The following is a 12,025-nucleotide window of genomic DNA, read 5'->3' on the forward strand; positions in this document are numbered from 1 at the left end:
CTAACTGTCCCGGACTTAACTCCTGAACTCGACTCTTGAACGAACTCTGATTTCAAACCCTCTTAAGTGAATTTTTTTTTTTTACACAGTGATCACCACTAATCAAGGCCCGGAAGCCACTCAGGGATAAGGGTTATTGCAAGTACATTACGTTAGTGTGGAGATTTGATGAAGTGTTTAATTAAGAGGGCGGTTCATTAGGAATTTTTTTACATTACATCTAGAATATGAAAAGGCAACAAATTTCATGAGAGACTTCCTATCCAATACTTAATATCACGAGGGGAATGAATAGCTATTAACAAAGATATACAAAATATTGTTTAGTTTATCTTCAAAGTGTTTTGCTGCAGCTGGATTTAGCAAAGATTCTAAGTTTAAATATTTTTCTTAATTGGGACAACTACCTCTACCACGACAATAATATTATTTAATCTAATAATTGTAGAAAATGTTTTAGAAGAAAGTGTGTTTTGCTGTTGAGAAATAGACTGTTATTTTTTTTTATTGTTAAGTTACTGATGTCATCTTTTATGGACTTAATCAAAAGTTCATGAATAATAATGCAAAAAAATGAATTAAAAAACCGTTTTTCAAGTCATCACATTATTATGACACGTTTTCATTATTTTAGTTTAGTTCGAATCTAGTAAGGTTAACATTCGAAAAATTAATGAAATAAAAAATGGAACTATTAATAATGAAATACTGTTGCCACATATGGGCAGGAGCTGCTAGAAAGGACTTGCGCTGCCTTGATAGAGTTCAAAATAGACTTCGTACCCTCGTAGGAGATGTCCTTTTCTCTTCCTTGCAACCTCTATCTCACAGAAGAGATATTGCGAGTTTGTCTCTGATGTATCGTTATTTTCATGGAAAGTGTTCGACTGAGCTTCAATCTATGGTCCCCTCTCGCCAAACTTTCACAAGAAACACTCGTCTAGCTGTAAACACTATCAATAATCCCCCCCAACTCTTTATCTGTGCCTAAACCTAAACGTAGATTCCATGAACAAAGCTTCTTTCTTAGAACCGCACGCCTGTGGAATTGTCTTCCATTTTCCTGCTTTCCGGCTGACTACAATATGGTTGTCTTCAAGTCTAACGTAAATAAGTTCTTGATGAGCCGTTCCATCTAAGTTATCAAATTTACCACATTTTCATTACTAATGATTACTATATTGTCCAATTTCTACTGTACACTCTTTACCCCTTATCCTTGAGTGGCCTCTTGGCCTTGATAATGTGGTGATGCCTATGTAAAAAAATTGTTGAGGCCTTATCTTTATTTAGTTTGTCTCAAGTTGATCAAACAAAAACTAAAAATATAAAAAGACCACACTACAGTATAATGAAGGTAACTAATATTTATTCACAGACACACAAAATATAGTTTAGTTTATCTTCAAAAACTTTTGCTTCAGCTTGGTTTTGCAACGAGTCTAAGTTTTAATTTTTGTTTTAATTGAGACAACTATCTCTACCACAACAACAATATTATTTAATTTAATAATTGTAGAAAATGCTTTATAAGTGTGTTTTGCTGGTGAGAAATAGGCTGTTAATTATTAAATAAAGTTACTTCATCTGATTGAGTATTTATTTGAAGTTTTACTGAGTTAATCAAGACAAATAATTAATAAATGAAAAACATTAAATAAAAATATATATTTTTTTAAAGAATAGTGTTTTTATCAAATCAAAACATTTTTCATTATTTTTGCTTTCTTTTTTTTTTTACACAGTGATCACCCCTTATCAAGGCCCGGAAGCCACTCAGGGATATGGGTTATTGCAAGTACATTAAGTTAGTGAGGAGATTTGCTGAAGTGTTTACTTAAGGGGGCGGTTCATTAGGAATTTGTTAACATTGGACTTGAAGACAGCCAAGTTGTAGTCCGGAGGGAAGCAGGCAGACGGAACAGAGTTCCACAGGCGTGCAGTTCTAAGAAAGAAGCTTTGTTCATGGAATCCGCGTTTTGATTTAGGCACAGATATAGAGTGGGGAAAATTTTTGACAGTGGATTCAGCTAGACGGGTGTTTTTCGTGAAAGATTGGCGAGGGGGGACCAGAGATTGGAGTTCAGACGAGCATCTGCCATGGAAATAACGATAAAACAAGGACAGGCTCGCAACGTCTCTTCTGTGGGAGAGAGGTTGCAGGGTAGAGAAAAGGGCATCCCCCACTAAGCCACGAAGTCTATTTTGTACTCTGTCAAGGCAGGATAGGCTGTTTTTAGCAGCTCCTGCCCAGATATGGCAACAGTATTCCATCCTTGGACGTACTTGGCTTTTATATAGATAGAGAATTGCATCAGTAGTGAGATATCTTCTGGAGCAGTAGAAGGATCCCACCATCTTAGTTTGTTCGAATTGCACGAGCCTTTTCTAGTCTCACACAAAAACATGCGTTCACATTTCAAGCCATATTACTTGTCATATACATACATGCACACGTCCACACACGTACATGTATTCAGGTACGTGTATATATACACTCACATTCACGTGTATACACACACACACGCTAACGTACACACATGTACGCACACATGGACAACGTCACTTCCCCTTTCAAAGGAAATCCATTTTTCCAGCGACCTTGGCAACAGACTTGATGTACGTGTTCCATTTCAGATCAGTTCAAACCCAGTAGCTTGTCAAAACTTGGGGCTTCTCCTAGACGAGAGCCATCCATTTCAATTGATACAGATGGGGATCAGAGCGTTGATGATGTAAAGATAGGAGTTTGGTTTATGATGCATTAAAGGTAACAAGCCACATCTTCCCCCACTGAACCACTCGTTCGAGATCAGAGGAGAAAGAATCAGAGAGAACTTTGTCATTTACAGCCTTTGATGTGTTGCTGCAGATGGTCGTGTCATCAGCATAGATGTCAACGAATGATTTAAGTATGTGGTTTTGAAGATCATTGATGTAGATCAGGAAGAGAGTTGGGCCCAGGATGGAACCTTGAGGGACGCCAGCGTTAATACTATGAGTTTTTGATTTCTAGCCATCAGTGACTACTCTGATCAGAGAGTAAAGACTTCATAATTGGGAGGAGATTTACAGCTTTCCATAGCTTGTGAAGTAGACCTTTATGCCATACCCTATCAAAAATCTTAAATTAATTAACAACGTAACATTTTCTTAGTCTTTATGCACAGTAGACGTAGAAAGACACATCTGTTTATTCACAAAAACAAATAGAGTATACATACATATATATTACAATAGAAAAATGCGAGCATGAAAAGTAATATGGTTAAGCTTAAACATGGAAAAGTAAAGGACTAGTTGTTAAAACTGGAAAAGAAAAGGACAAGATATTCTAGTAAAAAATATAATAAATTTATAACTTAAAATATTGCAGCATTAAGAATTGATTATATAATGTTAACTTATATTACGATAGAAAAATGCGAGCATGAAAAGTAATATGGTTAAGATCAGAGTGTTGATGATGTAAAGATAGGAGTTTGGTTTAATTTTACTGCAGTCGAAATTATCAGAAATCAAACAACCTGGACTAACACTTAAAATCTATTTGATGTTCCATTTTATTTTATCTCTCAAACACAATTTTCCTCTCCGCCATTTCTATATGTTATTATACATCTTTCGTTTTCCTCTCCCCAATTTACCATTTTTATACGTTGTACTATATCTTTCATGTTGGTCTCATGGTGTTACTGGATTCCAGGACAAGAATTTATCTAGTCTGGTGGAGTATCCAGCTTTGCACTATTACTTGAGGTGACATCACTTGGAGAAGGTGCACCATTCCTCGTAAAAGCTAACGTTGGTTGCCATAGAAAGGACATCTTTTTTTTACAGTGGTCACCACTTATCAAGGCCCGGAAGCCACTCAGGGATAAGGGTTATTGCAAGTACATTACGTTAGTGTGGAGATTTGATGAAGTATAAAGGTCAAACCCAGAAGCTTGTTAAAACACGGGGCCTCTCCCAGATGAGAGCCATCCATCACAATTGATGCCAGATGGGGATCAGAGCGTTGATGATGTAAGGATATGGGTTTGGTTTTAGATGCATTAAAGGTAATCAGCCACGTCTTCCCCCACTGAACCACACGCTCGAGATCAGCGGAGAGAGAATCAGAGAGAACTTTGTCATTTACAGCCTTTGATGTGTTGCCGTAGATGGTCGTGTCATCAGCATAGATGTCAACGAATGATTTAAGTATGTGTTTAGGGAGGTCATTGATGTATATCAGGAAGAGAGTTGGGCCCAGGATTGACCCCTGAGGAACTCCAGCATTAATATTGCAGGCCTCTGATTTTTGTCCATCGACCACTACTCTTATGAGCCTATCTGAAAGAAATAATTTAATGATTGAGAAAACATTTCCAGTTATACCGTAGCTGGAAATCTTGTGAAATGGACCGTTATGCCATACCTTGTCGAAGGCCTTTGATATGTCAAGAGCAATTGCCATAGAAAGGAAGCCTTTGTCAAGAGATTCACTAATCCTGTGAGATATAACCGTCAGCACATCTGCAGTAGATCTTGTGTATCGCTAAGAAGGTTGTTCCTGCTGAGGTGGTTGACTATTTCTCTATTTAATATGGATTCCAGAAACTTATTTTGGCTTCAAATAATATGTGATTTTAAATATTTGGTCAGGGTTTGCTTCTAGAGAAAAAATATCCTCATGCCAAGTTCTTCTGAAAAACGCCTGTACAGAAAAACCTTTCCAACTAGAGGATAGTGACTAGGAATCATTCACGTTCTCTTCAGTGTGTATTTTCATATGTCTTACTAACTTTGATTTGTGAGAAAAAGAATATCCACACACTTCACAAGAATATGGCTTTTCCCCAGTGTGAGTTCTAATATGTTCCACTAAATGTGATCTTTGAGAATAGCAATGTCCACAGACTTCACAGGAATATGGTTTTTCCCCAGTGTGAATTCTAATATGAGAGACTAAATTTGATTTTTTAGAACAAGAATATCCACACACTTCACAAGAATGTGGCTTTTCCCCGGTGTGAGTTCTCATATGTGTCACTGAATTATATTTATTCGAACTAGAAAATCCACACACTTCACAAGAATACATCTTCCCAGTGTGAGTTTTCATATGTCTCATTAATTTTAAATTTTCAGAAAAGGAATATTCACACACTTCACCGTAATGTGGACTTTCCCGATTGTGAGTTTTCATATGTTTCACTAAATGTGACCTTTCAGAATAGGACTGTCCGCATACCTCACATGAATATGGCTTTTCCCCAGTGTGAGTTCTCATATGTGTCACTAAATTATATTTATTTGAACAAGAATATCCACACACTTCACAGAAATATGGCTTTTCCCCAGTGTGAGTTCTCATATGTCTCACTAATGTTGATTTTTGAGAAAAAGAATATCCACAAACTTCACAAGAATGTGGCTTATCTCCAGTGTGAGTTCTCAAATGTGTCACTAAATGTGATTTGACAGAAGTAGAATATCCACACACTTCACAGCTATATGGCTTTTCCCCAGTGTGAGTTCTCATATGCACTACTAACCTTGATTTGACAGGGGAAGAATATCCACACACTTCACAAGAATGTGGCTTTTTATCACTGTACGCCTGCATGGGGTACTACACTTGTTAATCGTTTATAAATAATATGGCATTTTACTTTTGGATTTTAGTCTGAATTAATTCACAGGTTAGTGCAGATTCGAGAAAGGTTCACACTTCCCGCTGTTTTCTTCAATATACACGTCAACAATTATTTTTTAAAATGATGATTTATTAAAATCCAATAAACGTGCAGGAACACCTGTAGATAAAAATGAAACAAATTCAATAGTTTTAGTATCGTCAATCACATTTTCGTTTGTTGTTGATACAAACTTTTTTACATTTTACCAAAAAGTCATATGAAACATAGAAGAAAAATGATAAGATATTTTCTGTATTAGCACAATATTAGACGATAAGGTAATATTTGGGATATAGACGCGTACAATTAGCATCCAGAAAACAATCCTATATATATATATATATATATATATATATTATATATATAACACACACACACACATATATATATAAAGGAGATTAGAACAATAGTCTAAAGAGCAGTGTATCTTAATGTAATAATAAAATTACTAATTTAATTAAAATACAGGAAAAGAAAAAGTGCTCGTTGTAATTTAGATATATAATAAGCTCGATAGGTAAATATCCTAGAGCTAATTTAATATTCAGTAATGTGATTGATAATTTAATATTCAAATTAGAATTAAGCCACGGACAATAATTTTTAAATTTTTAAAAAGCCTTAAAAATACTATATGCAAAAATTATTGTCCGTGGCTTAATGTTTACCACAATAAACATTGTCTTCCGAAACGATCGTACAAATTATTGACTTTGTTGTTGTTCCTTCCTGTGAAAGGGATTTTTAATTTAATTCTAATTTGAATTTTTAATTATTAATCACATTACTGAATATATATATATATGAGCTGTGAAAAAGTATGTGGATGACTATAATGCTCCTTATCTTGAGCTGAGCATATTGTGAAGTGATACACGAATTACCATTAGCGTATTAAGCGATGCGCTTTGTGTAAACAAATCGAGCAGAGGTAGTTCGGACGATGTCAAAACATCGTTAAACTCATGACTCATGCACCAGCCGCCACAAGCGTAGTGGTACAAACGGTCGGGTTTCAATCCTGGCTTGAGGTAGTTGCCTGTCTAGCTGCACTGTGAAGCAAATAACCTCATAATAATATAAAACAGTATACACATTCTCAAACCAATAAAAGCAAACACACACGCACACACACGTGCGCGCGCGCACACACACACACCCTACCCTAAAGGAAAAGAAAAAACACTAGCAGAAAGAGAGAGTGACTAAAGCCAGGTCAGCAGCTTCGACAAGCCCAATAAAAGAGTAATAAAAATTGAACATGCCAATAAATAATAAACACTTTAAAGCCTCCACCCCCTGGAAACACTTCAAATGAACTACAAAAATTGCCATTTTTACATCTCCAACACATTTGAAAATAATTTCTGACGAGGACGCTTCACAGAACGTCTGAAACGCGTGTAAAAACGATTTCAATGACTTAAAACATTATTACAATGATCCAAAGATAATTCTCAATGAAAAACCAAGACATGGAATAATAAAATAATGTTAAAAAATACACATTGTTGGTGACTACTCCCTTATTTAAATATACATCTTTCTTTCGTTGGAATTTCTTAACCCATTATATATATATATATATATATATATATATATATATATATTTATATATATTTATATATACTTTCTCCATTATGCCAAATATAGTAAACTATAATAAATGCTAACAATAAAAATAAGTATAGTCCAATTAAATAAAAATTATAATTCGAACTCTACTTCTGTTAACTGCAATTGCAACTCACCAAAGAAATTCTCACATTAAAAATAACTAGCGAGGGGTACCCAGCGTTGTCCGGGTGTTTGTAGGTGTGTGTGTGTGAAAAAAAAACGAATCCTTGAAGCCCGTGAAAAAAAACCGAAGCCTTGATGATGCGCAGTTGGAAAATAGTAAAGTGTGAAAAAAAAAACAGGTGCACGTTTTTGATTGACGTGACGGCGATAGCTATTCAGCAGTGAGCATTTTGTGCGAGACAGTTTTTAATGAGGTCAATAAATCGTTTTTGAAAACCCGCTCCCTCGTCTCGAAATGAAAGCTACCGTCTGATATGACGAAGTCGACATTGACCAAATGTTACTTAGCTCTCTAGAGACCACTGGCTCTGGGTCTGTGATTAGAGTCGGGTTTCGCTTTTTGTTTATACCGAAAACCGAATGTAACGCGTACCGATGCGGGAAATGTGGAATAATTAACGTTTGAAAGTCAATAAAATTAAATAGACAGGCGAGCTCCGTGGTTATGTGTGAGATATTACAATTTATAGATGATATAAAAAGTTTTAAGAAGTTGTGAAGCGAGCGAGTGCTTCTCTGAAAGAAGCGTTTTATGGACATCGAGGAAAAGTGTACATACATACATACCTTTTCGCTTTTATATATATAAATACCATAGCAAGTTACACGATTCCCCGCCTAAAACCAATAGATATCTATTATCATGCTAGGACCAAAGGCCTGATTAGTAGAGCACTATGCCCAAACTATTAATCGCCCTAAATATTGTAAGGTATTCTACTATTCTATGATCTATATATCCATAAAAGTGAGAATATGTGTGTGAGGAGTCTTCTTAACCTATATACTCAACGAATTGTTTATCTACAGAGTCAACACTTGGTTTATGGAGTATTCAGACATGTGGAAATTCTTATTGTAAGGAATTCTACTACTGCTCCCCTTCCATATGCCCCCAAAAGTGAACTAAACATTATTACCTAATCTATCTAATCCATATACAATGGCCTGATTTACAAAATAATGAAATAATTTGTCATTTATTTGTTACTCTGTAATTATATTGAGCTTCAAAATTAAGGACTGATATGAATAAATGGTGGATGTATAATTGAAAAAAAAATTATGTATATCGGTATTTGGCTTTCTAATTTCTATGATCTATATATCTATAAAAGTGAGAATATGTGTGTGAGGAGTCTTCTTAACCTATATACTCAACGAATTGTTTATCTACAGAGTCAACACTTGGTTAATGGAGTATTCAGACATGTGGAAATTCTTATTGTAAGGAATTCTACTACCGCTCCCCTTCCATATGCCCCCAAAAGTGAACTAAACATTATTACCTAATCCAATAGCCTCGCCGACCTGACCGGTGTCGGTAGGCGTCTGGAAGCGCACGGTCGACCTGGACGAGGTCCCCCTGGCCCCCGGGGTGCACCCCTTAGATGGATGGGGGTGCTGTCCCAGGCACACATGCAACCCACGACCGCCTACCGCCAGCCCCCTCGGTCGGACTGTACTCAAAGACACCTCTTACTAACCAATATAGACGAAGTGAAAAGCTTGGAAAACCCCAGAAGTGGTGCTGGTAGCCGTCCAGACCCCGCTCTGACACCTGAACGGGGTGGTCAAAAAAAAGCGCGATTATACGAAGTGACATTTCTGGTCCGCGATTTTCTGATTTTACACCTACCGCCACCGGGGGGTGGCAGTAGGCGTCGAAAAGTGCCTTCTCGACCACATAGATATCTATTGCCATGCTAGGACCAAAGTACAGCCCAAACTATTAATCGCCCTAAATATTGTAAGGAATTCTACCACCGCTCCCCTTCCATATGCCCCCAAAAGTGAACTAAACATTATTACCTAATCTATCTAATACAACGGCCTGATTTACAAAATAATGAAATTTGCAATATAGACTTTTGTCATTTATTTGTTACTCTGTAATTATATTGAGCTTCAAAAACAAGGATTGATATGAATAAATGGTGGATGTACAATTGAAAAAAAAATTATGTATATCGGTATTTGGCTTTCTAATTTCTATGATCTATATATCTATAAAAGTGAGAATACTTGACCTATATACTCAACGAATTGTTTATCTACAAACTTAACACTTGGTATATGGAGTAGTCAGACATGTGGACATTTTTTAATCAGTTTTTTAATCAGCTACTAGAAAGGACTTTTCCTGCCTTGATAGAGTTCAAAATAGACTTCGTACCCTCATAGGAGATGTCCTTTTCTCCTCCTTGCAACCTCTATCTCACAGAAGAGATGTTGCGAGTTTGTCTCTGATGTATCGTTATTTTCATGGAAAGTGTTCGACTGAGCTTCAATCTATGGTCCCCCCTCGCCAAACTTTCTCAAGAAACACTCGTCTAGCTGTAAGCACTATCAATAATTCCCCCCACTCTTTATCTGTGCCTAAACCTAAACGTAGATTCTGTGAACAAAGCTTCTTTCTTAAACTACACCCCTGTGGAATTGTTTTCCTGCTTTCCGGCTGACTACAATATGGTTGTGTTCAAGTCTAACATAAACAAGTTTTTGATGAGCCGTTCCATATAAGTTATCAAATTTACCAAATTTTCATTACTAATGATTACTGTACACTCTTTAACCCTTATCCTTGAGTGGCCTCTTGGCCTTGATAATGTGGTGATACCTATGTAAAAAAAAAGTTTTCAGTATTGTCCTGTTATCCCATCAAAAGTCACATTACAAACGGCATTTTTATCTCAAACAAAACTTCCAAAGCAAATCCACCTAAACATAAGGACAAGATTAAGTACTTTCCAATAATCTTCTCTCTCTCTCTCTCTCTCTCTCTCTCTCTCACTCTTTCGCTCTTTTTCTCTCTCTCTCTCTCTCGTTCTCTCTCTCTATTTCTCTCTCTCTATTTCTCTTTCTCCCTCTTTTTCAGTCTCTCTCTCGTTCTCTCTCTTTCTCACTCTCTCTATTTCTCTTTCTCTCACTCTCTCTCTCTCTATTTCTCTCTCTATATATTTCTCTTTCTCTCTCTCCCTCTTTCTCTCTCTCTATTTCTATTTCTCTCTCTCTATTTCTCTCTCTCTCTATTTCTCTTTCTCTCTCTCTATTTCTCTTTCTCTCTCTCTCTCGTTCTCTCTCTTTCGCTCTTTCTCTCTCTCTCTCTATTTCTCTTTCTCTCTCTCTCTATTTCTCTTTCTCTCTCTCTATTTCTCTTTATCTCTATTTCTCTTTCTCTTTCTCTCGTTCTCTCTCTTTCGCTCTTTCTCTCTATATATATTTCTCTTTCTCTCTATTTCTCTTTCTCTCTCTCTCGTTCTCTCTCTTTCGCTCTTTCTCTCTATATATATTTCTCTTTCTCTCTATTTCTCTTTCTCTCTCTCTCTATTTCTCTTTCTCTCTCTCTCTTTCTCTCTCTCTCTATTTCTCTCTCTCTCTCTCTTTCTCTCTCTCTCTATTTCTCTTTCTCTCTCTCTCTATTTCTCTTTCTCTCTCTCTATTTCTCTTTCTCTCTATTTCTCTCTCTCTCTTTCTCTCTCTCTCTATTTCTCTTTCTCTCTCTCTCTATTTCTCTTTCTCTCTATTTCTCTTTCTCTCTCTCTATTTCTCTTTCTCTCTATTTCTCTTTCTCTCTATTTCTCTTTCTCTCTCTCTCTCTATTTCTCTTTCTCTCTATTTCTCTTTCTCTCTCTCTCTCTCTCTATTTCTCTTTCTCTATTTCTCTTTCTCTCTCTCTCGTTCTCTCTCTTTCGCTCTTTCTCTCTATATATATTTCTCTTTCTCTCTCTCTATTTCTCTTTCTCTCTCTCTCTATTTCTCTCTCTCTCGTTCTCTCTCTCCATTTCTCTTTCTCTCTCTCTATTTCTCTTTCTCTCTCTCTATTTCTCTTTCTCTCTCTCTCTATATATATATATTTCTCTTTCTCTCTCTATATATATATATATTTCTCTTTCTCTCTCTCTCTCTATATATATATATATATATTTCTCTTTCTCTCTTTCTATATATTTCTCTCTCTATATATATATATATATTTCTCTTTCTCTCTCTCTCTATATATATATATTTCTCTTTCTGTCTCTCTCTCTATATATATATATTTCTCTTTCTCTCTCTCTATATATATATATATTTCTCTTTCTCTCTTCATATATATATATTTCTCCCTCTATATATATATATATTTCTCTCTCTCTCTATATATATATATATATTTCTCTCTCTATATATATATTTCTCTCTCTATATATATATATTTCTCTCTCTATATATATATTTCTCTCTCTCTATATATATATATATATTTCTCTCTCTATATATATATATATATATATTTCTCTCTCTATATATATATATTTCTCTCTCTCTCTATATATATATATATTTCTCTCTCTCTATATATATTTCTCTCTCTATATATATATATATTTCTCTCTCTCTCTATATATATATATTTCTCTCTCTATATATATATATATTTCTCTCTCTCTATCTCTCTCTATATATATATTTCTCTCTCTCTATATATATATATATATTTCTCTCTATATATATATATATTTCTCTCTCTATATATATATATATATTTCTCTCTCCCT

At 35.4% G+C, this 12,025-nt stretch overlaps 1 long non-coding RNA gene across 1 annotated transcript in view; it reads right to left on the bottom strand.

Moving 5' to 3' along the window:
* Window positions 1-3,545: 3,545 nt before the first annotated feature.
* The window catches only part of LOC145270481 (uncharacterized), a 42,096-nt gene continuing 33,616 nt past the window's right edge, over window positions 3,546-12,025 (bottom strand). Inside the window, exon 2 of the long non-coding RNA XR_013865387.1 lies at window positions 3,546-5,801. This is a non-coding gene — a long non-coding RNA (uncharacterized LOC145270481). The remainder of the gene's footprint in view (window positions 5,802-12,025) is intronic.

The sequence above is a fragment of the Euprymna scolopes genome, chromosome 46, assembly GCF_053919585.1.
Source record: "Euprymna scolopes isolate OS-2025 chromosome 46, ASM5391958v1, whole genome shotgun sequence".
In the NCBI taxonomy this organism is placed as follows: domain Eukaryota; kingdom Metazoa; phylum Mollusca; class Cephalopoda; order Sepiida; family Sepiolidae; genus Euprymna; species Euprymna scolopes.